This window comes from Microcaecilia unicolor, chromosome 2, assembly GCF_901765095.1.
Source record: "Microcaecilia unicolor chromosome 2, aMicUni1.1, whole genome shotgun sequence".
Classification (NCBI taxonomy): domain Eukaryota; kingdom Metazoa; phylum Chordata; class Amphibia; order Gymnophiona; family Siphonopidae; genus Microcaecilia; species Microcaecilia unicolor.
This window is the reverse complement of record NC_044032.1, coordinates 294097000-294113706: the sequence shown is the minus strand read 5'-3', so window position 1 is coordinate 294113706 and position 16707 is coordinate 294097000.

The following is a 16707-nucleotide window of genomic DNA, read 5'->3' as shown; positions in this document are numbered from 1 at the left end:
ACTTGGAGGGGGGACCCTCAAACTGGGGGAGGGGGACCCTGGAACTTGAAGGGAGCCAGGGGGACCCTGGAACTTGGAGGGAGGGAGGGGGGACCCAAGAACTTGGAGGGAAGGGGGACCCTGGAACTTAGAGGGAGGGAGGGAGGGAGGGAGGGGGGACCCTGCAACTTGCAGTGAAGGGGGACCTTGCAACTTGGAGGGAGGGGAGACCCTGGAACTGGGAGGGAGGGGACCACTCTCGAACTCGGACGGAGGGAGGGGGACACGGCCCTGCAACTCGGAGGGAGGGAGGGAGAGTGAGAACAAATTTAGCCTTACAATCCCTTTCACAATATTAATTGCAGAAAGGCAATACCTTGCTAGCGCCCGTTTCATTGGTTTCAAAAACAGGCCTTTTATCCTAATAATAAATAGATGTGCTGGGATTTACACCACATTTTCACTGATGTAAAAGGATGCACATAGTTTTAGGTGCTGAAATATCAACTAAACATATTCTATATACTACGCCTAAATCTAGGCACTGCTTATAGAATACAGTTAGTCGGCACTGATTTCTGCACCAATTTTTTAGGCGCCATATATAGAATCTCCCCCTATGTCCTTACAGAATTGCACTCAGTCACTTTGTTGACACTTATGCACATAATTGTCCACTTTGCTGCAAAAAAGTGCTGATACTCTATTTACACATACAACTAGCGTGGAAATATGGGTACCCAGTTATCGAATTGCACTTCACGAGGGCAGAGGCTGGTCTGCAACTTCTACAAAATGTTTCACTTAGCCATGCTATCATTTTGTAAAAACTATCCAGTCTATATAGTACACAAATAATTTTAAACAATTATTTATTTTAACAAGTCTTTTTCTTCTCCCATTCTATCAAACCCTTTAGATTTTTTGAAAGCCCCCATTACTCAGCTGCTCAAGTCAATATGGATTTGTGGGGAAAGAAGTGCTGTATTGATCATCATTAGAAATTCCAGCTACCATATTCTAATACAGGGGGGTTCTCAACCCTGTCCTCGGGTCACACCTAGCCAGTCAGGTTTTAAGGAATGAAGGTAGGACAAGCAAATCAATCTCATGAATATTCATTGTGGATATCCTGAAAACCTGTCTGGCTAGGTATGTCCCGAGGACAGGGTTGAGAACCCCTGTTCTAAACAGATTAAAATTGGAAGTAAGTAGATATTTTCATAACGGTACACTTTACCACCACTTTGCATGCCTGCAATGTGCTTGAAAATGAATGTGAACACAAAGAAGATAAAAACCTAAGAAAAGCCGTGCTAAGTCACAACAAAGTCCATCAAGACCGGCATCCTGCCTTTATGACAGTGGTCAGTCCAGGTCACAAGTACCTGGCAGCTGGCAGATCCCAAAATGTGCATCCAATTTTTCACAGCTCATTTCAAAGGATAAATGATTGTGTACCAAAATTTACCTAATATTTTTTGTGTCCTGTAGAGCTGCAATGTAACCCAGTTCCAAGAAGCAGATTTTAGGCCAGTCCTGGATTTTTGATAACCCCATCCTAATGCATTATGGGACCTGCAGCACTGAATTCAGTGGGTGGAATCAGGAGCTACAAGTACTGCACTGCTTTGGGAAGTTCAAAACCAGGACTGGACAAGAAGTCTCCTGGATTTGGGTAACTTGGCAACTCTGGTCCTGAGGACTACAGTACTTTGATGTTAGCATTGGTAGAATTTGCCCCCTCCCCTTTTATCTGGTGTCTGTACTGCAGAAAGACAGGTGTTGCTACTGCCAGTCAGTGATTCATATGTCCTTTGATGTAATGCAATGACACAGTAATCCCAGTGGTAGGATTACAGGCTGTGTTACAATCACGAGGAAGGTAGGTCAGAATATTTCAGCAGTGTTAAATGTTCTATGGTACATCAAAATCCATGCAATGGATATCAAGTGACCTAACTGATATTGTTAGTATTATTAAAAATAAGTCACAAGTCAATTAAAACAATTGAAGCAGTGTACATGATTATTCCTAGAAAGACAGATGGTCTGCCCAACAAGATAAACTCATAGCATAAGTTATGATGTGATACTGCATATGTATACTTGATCTTGTTTGTCCTTGCCATTTTCAGAGTACAGACCATAGAAGTCTGGCCAGCACTGGCCTTGTTCTGTAACTACTGAAGTTGTTATCGAAGCCCCACTACAGCCCATTCAAATCTATCCAGCCATGGTCAGGGCAGAAGCATAGCTAGGTTGAGGGTGTGGGGGGAGTGGAGAGCTAACATCTGCCCAGGACTGGCTTTGTTCTCCAGCTACTGAAGCTGTATCTGTCCAGCCATGCTCAGGGCACACACCATAGAAGTCTGCCCAGCGCTGGCTTTGCTTCCCAATTACTGGTGTTCCCATCTAATCAACTCTAAGCTTTTTGGTTCCATGCCTTCTATACAGGATTCCTTTTGTTTATCCCACTCATTTTTGAATTTCATTATCATTTTCATCTCTACCACCTCTTGCGGGACAGCATTCCAACACTCTCTGTGAAAAAATACTTCCTGACACTATTCCTGAGACAGCCCCATTGCAACCTCAATTCATGGCCTCTAGTTCTACCTCCTTCCCATCTCTGGAAATTTTGACTGTAGATTAATACCTTTCAAATATTTGAATATCTGTATCATATCACCCCGTCTTTCCTTTCCTCCAGGGTATATATGTTCAGGTCCTTAAGTCTCTCCTTGCATGTCTTGTGACTCAAACTCTATTCCATTTTTGTTGCTTTTCTTTGAATAGCTTCAAGTCTTTTTACATTCTTAGCAAGATACGGCCTCCAAAACATAACAAAATACTCCAAGTGAGGCCTCACCAATGACTTGTACAGGGGCATCAACATCTCCTTTCTTCTGCTGGTTCTACTTCTCTCCATGCAGCCTAGCATCCTTCTAGGCATGGCCACTGCCTTGTCACATTGTTTTGTCACCTTGAGATCCTCAGATACCATCACTCCAAGGTCCCTCTCCCTTGATAAGCACAGCTCAGGAGAGGGACCTTGAGGTTATGGTGTCTGAGGATCTCAAGATGACAAAACAATGTGACAAGGTGGTGGCCATGGTCAGAAGAATGCTAGGCTGCGTAGAGAAGGGTATAACCAGAATTGAAAGGTATTAATCTACAATCAATTTCCAGAGATGCAAAGGTGATAGAACTAGAGGCCATGAATTGAGGTTGTAGGGGGGCCGTCTCAGAATAATGTCAGGAAGTACTTTTTCACAGAGAGGATGGTACATACCTGGAATGCTTTCCTGCAAGAGGTGGAGGAGATGACAAAAGTAAAGGACTTCAAAAAGGCATGGGATAAACACAAAGAAATCCTCTATAGAGGGCATGGAACCAAACAAGCTTAGCAGTGATTAGATGGCAACACCAGTAATTGGGAAGCAAAGCCAGTGCTGGGTAGACTTCTAAAGTCTGTACTCTGACGTGACTGGACAGATTCATCTTCAGTAGCTGGAGAACAAGGCCAGTGCTAGGCCAATTTCTACAGTCTGTACCCTGATTGTGGGTGGACAGATTTGAATGGGCTGGAGTGGGGCTTTGATGACAATGACAGTAGTTGGAAAACAAGGCCAGTTCCGGGCAGACTTCTACAGTGTGTGCCCTGAAAATTGAACGGACAAATCAAGATCAAGCATACATATGTAATATCACATCATACCTTATTCTATGAGCTTATCTTGTTGGGCAGACTGGATGGACCACACAAAGCTGTATCTGCCATCATCTACTATGTTCCTATGTTACTATGGAGTTCATTTTCAAAGGAGAAAAAGTCCAAAAAGTGGCATAAATCTGCATTTGGATGTTTTTCTCACAAAAACGTCTAAATTGGTATTTTCAAAACCAATTTTTAGACGTTTTTCTATGAAGTCCGTCGAAAGTGCGTTCAAATCACAAGAGGGTGTGTCAGGGGCGTGTTAAAGGTGGGATCTGGGCATTCCTAGCACTCAGGCATTTTTCAGCCATAATGGAACAAAACAAAACCATCCAGAACTAAAACTAAGACGTTTTGAGCTAGACCTGTTTTTATAATGAATAAGGCACAAAAGAGTACCCTAAGTGACCAGATCAGTGGCGTAGCCAGACTGCCAATTTTGGGTGGGCCTGAACCCAAAGTGGGTGGGCACAAAATTTTCTCTCTACCCCCCCTCCCCCAGCAAAATGTAGTCACACTCAGATGCATTTGTCACACAGGGTAAAGGTCTGCTTTTCAGTGCATCAGATTTCAGACAATTTATTTAATAGCCTTAACACCCTTTTCAGTGAGCTTTCAGAGGCCAAAACCTCCTGCCTCAGGTCAGTATAATGCTGTTACGGTATCCTCTCCTGACCTAAGGAAGGAAGTATTGGTCTCTGAAACTTTATTAACACCATATTACTTTATCCTAAATTAAAAATAAAATTATTTTCTTTACCTTTGTTGTATGGCCATTTACTTTGTCTCATTGTGTCTCTAAATTCTGCTTTCTTTCGTTTAACTCTTCTGCCAGGGTTTCCTGGCCATTTGTCATTTTTCTCTCCTTTTTCTTTGCTTTCTTCAATATTTTTCTGCCTCTCTCTGTGTCCAGATTTAATTCATTCTTACTATCCATTCTTTAATTTCCTTCATCTACTTATGGCTTTTCATCTTTTTCTCACCCTTGTTCTCCCCATGCCCCTTCCTCTTATTCTCCAATCTTTCACTACTCCCCCTTTCCATGCAGCAGCTCTCCTCTTTCTCTCCCCATCCTTCCAGTGTCTCCCCTCTCTCTCCCCATCCTTCCAATAGTCTCCCCTCTTTCTTTCTGCATCCTTCCGTCCAGTGTCACCTCTTTCTCCCTAACCTTCCATCCAGCGTCTTCCCTCTTTCTCTCCCCATCCTTCCACCCATCTACCCTCTCTCCTGATCCTTCCATCTAATATCTCTCTCCCTCCTTCTAACCAGTGTCTATCTCTCTAACCTTTTCTGTTCAGTGTCCCTTCTCTCTCCACATCCTTCCACTCTCCCCTTTTTCTCTGCATCCTTTCATCCATCTCCCCTCTTTCTCTGCCATCCTCCCATCTGTTTTCCCTCTTTCTCTCCCCATCCTCCGTTTTCCCTCTTTCTCTGCCATCCTCCCATCTGTTTTCCCTCTTTCTCTCCCCATCCTTCCATTTTCCCTCTTTCTCTGCCATCCTCCCATCTGTTTTCCCTCTTTCTCTCCCCATCCTTCCATTTTCCCTCTTTCTCTCCCATCCTTCCATTTTCCCTCTTTCTCCCCATCCTGCCATCTGTTTTCCCTCTTTCTCTCCCCATCCTTCCATTTTCCCTCTTTCTCTCCCCATCCTTCCATTTTCCCTCTTTCTCTGCCATCCTCCCATCTGTTTTCCCTCTTTCTCTCCCCCATCCTCCGTTTTCCCTCTTTCTCTGCCATCCTCCCATCTGTTTTCCCTCTTTCTCTCCCCATCCTTCCATTTTCCCTCTTTCTCTCCCCATCCTTCCATTTTCCCTCTTTCTCCCCATCCTGCCATCTGTTTTCCCTCTTTCTCTCCCCATCCTTCCATTTTCCCTCTTTCTCTGCCATCCTCCCATCTGTACTGCCCCTGCTTCGCTACAGGGGCAGTGATGTAAGAGACGGGAGGAGCCTGCACAGAGCCAGCAGCCAATGCTTCGAGGCTGCCTGCGGTGCCGCATTTTTTTAAAAACATTTTTTCTTGTCCTTAGTGACGCGTTGGCGCTCAGCTCAGTCAGCTGAGCGGTTCTTCTTTTTGTAGCGCCGGGCGCCGGCCCTGCTGCTCATCAGGAAAAGCAGCAGTGGCCGGCAATGGGAGCTGGCGCTGGCGCTGGCGCTGGGCGGGCCTGGGCTGGAATTGGGTGGGCCTGGGCCCACCCAGGCCCACCCGTAGCTACGCCCCTGGACCAGATGACCACTGGAGGGAATCAGGGGTGACCCCCAATACCCCTCCAGCATTCACTGACCCCCTATTACCCCCTCCTACACACACACACACACACACACAAATGTGAATACAAACATGATTTATCAATCTCTATGACAGCTTCAGATGTTAGAGCCAGGTCTATTAGAGCAGCATGCAGATCCTTGGAGTAGTGTAGTGGTCAGTGCAGTGCACCATGGAGTAGGAAACTCTGGTCCCTATCTCCCTCCACTTGCCACATTTATAGTGGAAACTGTGAGCCCTCCAAAACTCACCAGAAACCCACTAAACCCACATATAGGTGCCCACTTCACCCCTAAGGGTTATTGTGTACAGCTGTGGGCAGTGGGTTTTGGGGTGGGTTTTGGGGAGCTCAGCAGACAAGATAAGGGAGCAATGGTGAGATATGTACCTGGAAGAATGTTTTTGAAGTCCACTGCAGTGCCCCCTAGGGTGCCCCATTTATCTTCTGGGATGTCTGGGAGACCAGTCTACTAAACATGCTGGCACCTCCTACATCCCAATGGCTTGATTTTCTACGTTTTTCACTTGGACATTTTTGGTTTTGAAAATGAACGAAAAAACAAAATGTCCAAAAGCACAAAACCTTGTTAGAAACCATATTTTCTAAAACAAAAGATAGACATTTTTCTTTTTGGATGGTTTTTTTTTCTTATTCAGATTTTGGATGGGTTTTTTTGCAAAACGTCTAACGTGGGACTTAAATGTCATATCAAAAATGCCCCTCCACATGTTATGAATGGATGAATAGGAGTGGCATAAAAACTGAGATTATTTGATAGATGCTGATGTAGACAAAAAAAATTGCATAGATGACCTGGAGAGATTACATGAACAATTATTTATTTTGTTACATTTGTACCCCATGCTATCCCACTCATGGTAGGCTCAATGCAGCTTACAGGGGGCAATGGAGGGTTAAGTGACTTGCCCAGAGTCACAAGGAGCTGCCTGTGCTGGGAATTGAACTCAGTTCCTCAGGACCAAAGTCCACCACCCTAACCACTAGGCCACTCCTCCACTTCATTTAGATTGAGTTACTGCAAAGATGAGATAGGCAGATGCACAGGTAGAAAGAGTGGTTATTAGAAGTTGTGAGTTTCTCATGTTCAGTGTTCCAGAACCCACATGCTGTCCGGTGATCCTCTCCTCCCCTCCATGTCTAGCGATTCTCCCCTCCCCTCCCCGTCCAGTGACGTCCCACCCTCAGCTGCCCCCCTTTTAAGCACCCGAGTTACAGTTCAACCCCAGCCCTCACCTGCCCGCCCTCTTCTCCCACAACAGCCCTCCTTTCCTTCCATTTTACCTGAAGTTGCAGCGGTGTCAGTGAAAGTGGAAGGCTCGGCTCGCCTCCAGCCTTCCCTTTCCTTCTCTCTCAGTGTCCCGCCCTCCTCTGATACAATTTCCTCTTTCCTCGAGGGCGGGACACTGAGAGAGAAGGGAAGGCTGGAGGCAAGCCGATTACGTATACGTCATTTGCATACAGTTACGAACCCAGCCAGTCAGCCATCCAGGGAGGCAGATTGACCAATTATTATATAGAGCTACGGCTAGGACTGTTCCTTCCCACATAGGGTTAAAGGCCTGGGAGACAATTAAACCAAAAGACAGATATGTCCATTTCTGGAAGAGGTTAGAATATCCAAATGTTATATAGTGCCCTGCCTGGAAACTACTGATGTCAGACAAGAAAATCATACTGCTAAAGTAGAGGATCTGATAATCTATGCAAGCACCCATACTGCAAAACTCTAGTGGCCCTACTTGTGGAAAATTTGTGAGCATGCCAGGCCTACAGCATTTTGCCTGCTTCAGCAAAGATTTCCCATTAAGTTCTGGCAGGCATAAAGCAGACAGAAAACTGGATAGACTGGAAAAGTGTTCAGCAAAAGACAAACAGACCCCTAGTTCCTGACCTCAACCATTTTTACAGATCTTTGCCCATGAGAAAGCAGGCTGCAGAGCTGCTGTGTTTGTGTACAAGGGCCATACATCAATCATCCAGTCAGGTTCCAGGTTCAAGTTCTATTTATTATTTGATCAAACAAATAATCAAACCAAGATTGTTTAAGCAGTTTACAAACACTTATTAAAAGTCAGGGGAGCAAGGAAGACAAATAGACTAATCACATGACAAATCACTATGTAAGGGAAACATGAGAGGACTGAATTACAATAGCAAATGTATGATGGATAAAGGGGGTGGGGAAGCCACAAAAGGAGAAAACTGCTTTCACCAAGTTAGACAGGTATCGACTGGGGTGGATGAGAGAAATGCATGAGCAAAAAGAAAAATTTTAAGAGCACATCTGAATATTTGATAGGAAAATTCAAGCCTCATAGCAAGAGGAAGATCATTCCAAAGTTTGGGAGCAATGACACTAAACAGGTGGTTCTAATACTATCCAACTAAATTAGATGTGGAAATGGCACAGTAAGAAGGTTCTGCTGAGATGAATGGATTAAAAGAATGGCTTCCAATCTGCAGCTCAAACTGTCTTCATTAAAGTTTCAATATCCCATCAAAGGAAGAGATGGTCAACCAGACAGAGAATTGGCTCATTTTCGAAAGAGAAGGACGCCCATCTTTCAACATAAATCGGAAGATGGACGTCCTTCTCACAGAAACATCAAAATCGGTATAATCGAAAGCCGATTTTGGACATCGCCAATTGCAGTCCGTCGCAGGGACAGCCAAAGTTCAAGGGGGTGTGTTGGAGGTGGGATTTGGACGTACCTAACACTTGGATGTCCTTGACCTATAATCGAAAAAAGGACGTCCCTTACAAGCACTTGGATGTTTTCATCCAGACCTGTTTTTCTTATGACTAAGGCATAGAAAGGTGCCCGAAATGACCAGATGACCACCAGAGAAAATCAAGGATGACCTCCTGTTACTCCCCCAGCGGTCACTAACCCCCTCCCATCCTCAAAAAACATCTGTAAAAATATGTCGTGCCAGCCTCTATGCCAGCCTCAGATGTCATACTCAGGTCCATGACAGCAGTATGCAGGTCCCTGGAGCACTTTTAATGGGTAAGTGCACTTCAGACAGGCAGACCTAGCACCATCCTCCCCTACCTGTTACGTTTGTGGAGGAAACAGCGAGCCCTCCAAAACCCACCACAAACCCACTATACCCCCATCTAGGTGCCCCCCTTCACCCACAAGGGCTATGGTAGTGGCGTACAGTTGGGGTAGTGGGTTTTGGGGGGGGGGGTTGGGGGGCTCAGCACACAAGGTAAGGAGGCTATGTTCCTAGGATCAATTTATGAAGTCCACTACAGTGCTCCCTAGGGTGCCCAGTTGGTGCCTGGCATGTCAAGGGGACCAGTGCACTACAAATGCTGGCTCCTCCCACAATCAAATGACTTGCATTTGGTCATTTCTGAGATGGACATCCTTAGTTTTGAAAATCGCCAAAAATCAGAAATGTCCATGTCTAGGGACGGCCAAATCTAGGGACGGCGAGATTTAAGGATTTGGATGTCCCTGACAGTATTTTCGAAACGAAAGATGGACGTCCATCTTGTTTCAAAAATACGGGTTTTCCCACTCCTGGATTGGGACGTTTTGCAAGGACGTCCAAATCAAAACTTGGATGTCCCTTACAAAAATGCCCCTCAATGTCACCCTACAGAAGTTTGCATGTATTAACAGAAGTAGTATTTTAAGATATTGCAATGCATGTGATTTTCAGACATGCAGGGGATATGTGATCAAAAAAGGATGCTCTGGAAAGTTCATGCAACTTCATCTTTTCTCATTGCTATACCAGTGTGATCAAAAGTTTCACAGCCTGCCAAGGATTTATAACAAACCAGGCAAAACTGACACTGATATTTCTACTGAGAAGGCAGGTTTAGCCCAAGGTAGCAGCTCCAATGGCACCCAAACCTGCCTCCATGGATGGAGACAGAAGATAAAAAATCACAAAAGAAACCCAGCTGTGGAGAATTGGTGTGGAATAATCTGCTCATGCCTTACAAAATATTATACATTTGCTGCAGGACTGACATGATCTCTCTCTCTTTCGTTTTTATTTTTAATTGTCCTTTCCAGTTTTGTTTCTAATTCCCTCCCTAGAATAACCAGGTTTTATGCCCCATAATGCTAGAAAGACTGTGAAATTTTGTGCCAGAACCTCTCCCTCCCTGTCCTGCGGTTTACCCAGCTGTCATATCATTACAGCTCTGCTCATCAATCTCTGCCCATGGACACAACAGAGCACTGACATTGAGCTCTGAATCAATCATTGCTTATTAACGCAGATGACTACAGAGTGGTTTTTAGCAAGGTGCTGCATAAAGTAGATTTTGTCTGCATGAAAGGTGCCATATAAGAAGAAATTACGATAGCTGTGCTATATATTGAGACCAGATCCAACATTTGGCTTTATAGAAGGAAACTGAAAAGGAAAAACAACAATAAGTCATTATAAGACAATGTGATGGAATCTCTTTCATTGTTTATTGGTTTAGGTTTGTACACTGCATTAATGAGAAGTCTCTTTCAAGCAAATGAACTCTGTACAGTACAGGAATTTGCACCTACATACACCGTACCCCTAGATCAGTGGTTCTCAACCTTTCTTCTGTTGTGACACACCTGACAGACAATGTTCATGTGTGTGGCACACTGAACATTAAAATTAACAGCTGAACAAAGCACTCCTAAATATTTCATTGTTTAACTGTCAGTTTAGTATGCATTTGCCTATCCCATATCAAAAATATTTTATGCAGTACATCAGTCCCAGATTTCTCACTTGTCATACAAAAACAAATATTTATTTATTTATGAAAAGGACATCATACAAATTCAAGGTCAGAACAGAGAATAAGGAATATCTTGGGAGGGGAGGAAACAGCAGGAGTTACAAACGAGGGCCGGAAGGAAGTGAAGTAACAGAAGAGTATGATTTTCCAAATAGATAAGGGACTTCTTGAACAGATTGTGGTCGGCAGTCTCCTTTAAAGTAGATGGCAGGGCATTCCAGTAACGGGGACTCACAAAGCAAAAGGAGGAGGTGAAGAGCAATTTGTATCTCAGATTCCTGCAGTTTGGATAGTGGAGAGTGAGATAGGTACGAGAAGGTTATATATATAAATATTCAAATTGTAATGTCACCTGAGTAACAGCAATCCATCCACTGCAAGATATTGTGAAACAACACAAAAACCTACAAATGAGCTACAGAAACCATATAGAAAACAGAACCCATGGACAGCAGGCCTGCAACGTTTTCAGTGGGGGCTGGTAGCAGCATTTATTATTGGAGGTAGTAGGGAAGCAGAAATAGGGATCAATTATGGGGATTCCAAAAACCTGACTCTCAAGAGTTTGCTGGTCTTTCCAGCTTGCAGGCACTGATGGTTGTGCAATGGAAACACAGGATTGCTGTCTATACCAAATTTTTTGTGACACATCTCCCACTTCCTGGGGACACAATGGTTGAGAACCACTGCCCTAGCCTGAAAGTGGGTATCTAAATACAACTGCTTCAGAAGTAACAACCCCTAAAATACAGAACAAATGTTCTTTATAACCATGGACAGATACCTATTTTATAATTTCCAGTTTGCCTGGCAATTCTATGGATGTTATGTAACCAGAGGTCTTGTCTTATAGAGAAAACAATTTCATTTTTAGAGACCAGCTCTTTGCTGGAGGTTGTGAAAGCAGATGCTGTTGTGGAAAGCAGCCAGTAGGTGGTGCTATTAATCTACTTGCAGTCTAGAAGAGAAGCAGGAGGACAAGGAGCAGTAACTGCTGCAGCCACTGCTCCCCATGAGGTTGCTGTGATTGTATAGTGGTTAGTACTCTGCATTGTGGCCACAAATCCAAGTCACGGCAGGAGAAACGTGCCTCTCCTCTCACAGCAGAGCTTACCTTTTGTTATTGAAAAAAATCTTTCTACTTTTGAGAAAAATATGACTGACCTGTCAAAACTTAATGTAATGCCCGAATGCAAGCGGCTTCATGTTGACCATGTAAAATGCCTCATGTTTTAGCAAGGCACATGCCTAAAAAAAATCTTTTAGTTTTTTTTTTTAATAAATGTAAGTGTGCCAGTGTTTGTGATGGAAAAAAAATACTACAAGCTTCACAGCTGGTTTCTAAGGCTGCCAACCAGTCGGAGTGAACAGATGCAGCTACTGAGCCTCAGTACTGAGCCTGGGAAGCACTGGTGAGCCCGAAGTGCTGTTTTACTTCTCTTTTCATTTATGTTAACACCTACCAGAGGTCAAAATTTTGTTGCGACCAGTGAGGATGGATACAGCAGAAAACTGAGCTGCCTACCTGCTCCAATGGAAAAGGAAAATTTCCGTTCAGTCCTGTGTGTGTGAGGGGGAGGGGAGGGGTGCTCTTTCAAATTTTTGTAAGGATTATAGCAAGATATCTTTTGGGGAGATTGTGTCCATCTGTCTGTTTGTAATCTTCTTTCACAGGGAAAATGACAGAGGGTAGAAACTTTCGTGTGATTTATCACTGCCGTATTTCACATGGGTCAGTTTGATAACTGTAGAGTTACAAGAACACTACTCCCACACTGTGCACTCTTGGTGGGAGGACTCTTTTGTACTTAATATACTAAATGCAAGAAGAAAGAAATACAAACAAACAAAAAAACCTTCCTGCTGCCCTGTGGTAGTCTATTTCAGGATCCCACTGTTGCCTGTGAAGAGGTAACATAGGAAACATCTGAAGGGACTCATGGAGGATGATAGGGAACTGATGGGTCAGTGCTCAGAACTGCTACCGTAAGCCAACAGAGCAGAAACCATACTGCTGGAACACTGCAGAAAATGGTATTCAAATTATATGTACACTGTAAAAGCGAAAGCAAGGGGGAGGGACATGCTTTGTGCATGTACAGAAGAGTTTTGCAGTAAACTCAGCTCCTGTGCACGTGCACCTGGCAAACCCAAAAGTGAAGCACACATTGGCATCTGTTTTCTACACCTTTAAATACCAATATTTCATTTTTTTTCTTTTTTACTTGGAAGACTTATATTTAAATGCCGGAAATAAGCGCCAATGTGTGCTTTCACTTGTGGGTTTCCTCCAACTCGAACACATTTATTTCTCGCTACCAGCACTTAGGGGCTTGCACAGGCTTCCTTCTGCTTCCAAATTATATAAAACCCAGCAGATTTTAAAGAAAGAATCATGAGAAATCCGCTCTTTAAACAACCTAGTACCTGCTCTGAGCAGGCATTATTTTTTCAGCAGTAAGGTGGCTTTGTTTTGTGTGCTGTTCTCTGAGCATTGGGAGGAAATAGGAAATTACTTCATTAATATCCGTTTGACTACATTAGCATGCTACTTGCACTAATCTTTGGTGTGCACATGGAGGGATATTTTCGATATGACATCTAAGTCCGACTTTGGACGTTTTACTCAAAACATCCAGAATCTGAATAGCAAATATATCCATTTTCAAAACAGCAAAAAGTCAATCTTTTTTTTTTTTTCGGAAATGGCCGCTTGCTAGATGTGTTTGTGCATTTATGTTTCTGTTCCACTCTGGGGGGGAAAAAAACATCCAAGTGAAAAACACACAAAATCAAGTCATTGGGATGTAGGAGGACCCAGCATTTTTAGTATACTGGCCACAAAGACATCCCAACAGTGGGGCACCCTAAGGGGCACTGCAGTGGACTCCACCATTGCTCTCTTATATTGTATAGTGAGCCTTCCAAAAACCACCAAAAACTTACTACCCAACTATACACCACTACAATAGCCCTTATGGCTACAGGTGTTGCCTATATTTATTTATTTATTGTGGACACTTGATATACCACACCAATGTGGGTACAGTAGGTGTTTGGGTCCCTTTCTCCATAGTGCACTGCAGCGGCCACTAGGCTACTCTAGGGACCTGCTTGCTGCTCTAATAGGACTGGCTATAACACAGAGGCTGGTATGTACTGTTTCTTTCAACTCTTTATGGTTGGGAGAGGGTCAGTGACCACTGGGGAAGTAAGGGGGTCATTTTTTTTTATTCCTCCAGTGGTCATCTGGTTATTTTTGTGGTTTAATCATTGTTAAAACAGGTCTAATTCAAAACATCTTAGTTTTAGTCCTGGACATTTTCAGCCATAATGGAACAAAACAAAAATGTCCAGGTCTTAGAAATGCCCAAATCCCGCCCTTAACATGCCCCCTTGAGATTTGGATGCACTACAGACAAACTACAAAGAAAAACATCTGTAAAATCGGTTTAAAAAAAATACAGATTAGGACATTTTGGTGAGAAAAATGTAAAAATGCTGCTTTAGCCACTTTTTAGACATCTCACACGCTAGAGCCTCTGAGCATTATGCATTTACTAATGCAGGCGCTAGTCTGCCACTAATCACCTCTAGCACCTGCATTTGGTTCTGAGCATTGGCCCATGAGAGTGTAATCACACCTTTTTTTTTTACACCGTAAAAATGCATTAAGAAAAAAACAGAAAGCCAGTATAAGAGTTTGAGGAAAAGGGCCATTCCTAAAAAGTCAGAACTACTGCATTAACAATTAAAAATCTCCTCTAACTTGTCAAAATATTCTTCATCAGCACAAAGCCATAACAGTATCAGATTAAAGCACGGGGCCTAAAACTCCCTGTTTCAAAACTGAAAATAAAAAAAAGAAGCCCCAATTCATGTTTAACTTGCTGTTTCTCAGAGGATCCTAAACATACAGCACAGTAAGGTTTCTGCTAGTATGAAATGGCAATTAGATGTTTTGGAAAGCAGTCAAGGTTTAGGACCTATTTTTCTTTTCATTCCTTTCAGGTGAACCTTGGGAAGTACCATCTTTCCATTCTCTGCAGGAATTCCCCAAGGTTCAATCTTAGCTCTGGTTCTATGTCATGTCTTTTTGGCATCATTGGCTATCCTAGTTCAGGATCTGGGCTTCTCTACTTATACTTACACAGACAACATCCAGCTATTAGATGTGTATGACACTAGGGACATTAATTTTCTAAAGAGTATCATCTCTAACTCAGAGGCAATAGCCACCTGGTTACCAAGTCATAAATTGAGGTCTTATGGTTTCTAAAAATTTCTTTCCACCATCATTTATTCCACCTATAAGCCAAATGCCATTGAAGATTCAGAATACCGTTAGATCATTAGGAGTTATATTTGACAGATCTTTGTCTTTTGGTTCACATATTTTGTATCTTACTCAAAGATTTTTTTCTGTTTTTGAAAATGGCTATATTCCCCACTTGAATTTTGGATGTTTTTAGCAAAATGTCTAAAGCTGGACTTAAAGTAAGAGGAAAAGTGGGATGTTTGACCATGGAAACCAAAGACTGGAGAGATGGATTTGGTTTCCGCGGTCAAACATCCCACTTTTCCTCTTACTTTGTGTTCTTCCGTGGGACGTTCGAGTTCTCCGCCTTAGGTGGATTATCCTAAAGCTGGACTTAGACATCATATAGAAAATGCACCTCATAGTAATATAGTAGATGATGGCAGATAAAGACCTATACGATCCATTCAGTCTGCCCAACAAGATAAACTCATTACATAAGGTATGATGTGAAACTTCATACGTATATCTGATCTTGATTTGTCCTTGTCATTTTCAGGGCTTAGACCATAGAAGTCTGCCCGGCATGGTTTTCTAAAACTTCAGATGTTGTCAATCGAAGCCCCTGAAAAGCTCCACTCCAACCCATCCCAATGTATTCAGCTACGATCAGGGCACAGACCGTAGAAGTCTGCCCAGCACTGGCTTTGCTTCCCAGTTACCGGCAGTGCCACTGAATCTCTGCTAAGCTTCTTTGGATCCATTCCTTCTAAACAAGATTCCTTTGTGTTTATCCCACGCATTTTTGAATTCTGTTACTGTTTTCATCTCCACCACCTCCTGCGGGAGGGCATTCCAGATATCTACCACTTTCTCAGTAAAAAAAATACTTCCTGACATTATTCTTGAGTCGGCTCCCCTTCAGCCTCAGTTCATGTTCTCTAGTTCTACAATCTTCTCATCTCTGGAAAAGGTTTGTCTGCGGATTAATACATTTCAAATATTTGAATGTCTGTATCATATCACTCCTGTTTCTCCTTTCTTCCAGGGTATACATGTTCAGGTCAAGTCTTTTCTCGTAAGTCTTACTACGCAAACCCCATAACATTTTCGCTGCTTTTCTTTTAACTGCTTCAAGCCTTTACATCCTTAGCAAAATACGGCCTCCAAAACTGAACACAATACTCCAAATGGGGCCTCAGCAATAACTTGTACAGGGGTTACAACACCTCCTTTCTTCTGCTGGTTATACCCCTCTTATTGTATCAGAAGTGTAGCCAGGTAGAGGGCATGGAGGGAGTGGAAAGCGAACTGCTGACGGTGCCAGCGTGTATTTGAAATGAAACGTATCATGTGAAAAATAGTCCCCAGCATCATCAGGTCCATTTGGGGGAGTGACCACTCCCCTGGCAACCCACCTAGCTATGCCTCTGCCTAGCATTCTTCTGGCCATGGCCACCGCCTTGTCTCATTGTTTCCTCAGCTTAAGATCCTCAGTCACCATCACCCCAAGGTCCCTCTTCTGAGATGAACTTACCAATCTCTCCCCCCTTCTATCTGGTAAATCTCTTTGGGATTTCTGCACTCCAAGTGCATCACTCTGTACTTTTTGGCATTAAATTTTAACTGAAGTAACAGACTCCGGGGTATATCTTCTCGTTCGGTTTTTATTATGTTACCTAAGTATACCTTACGAAAACCATTAATCTA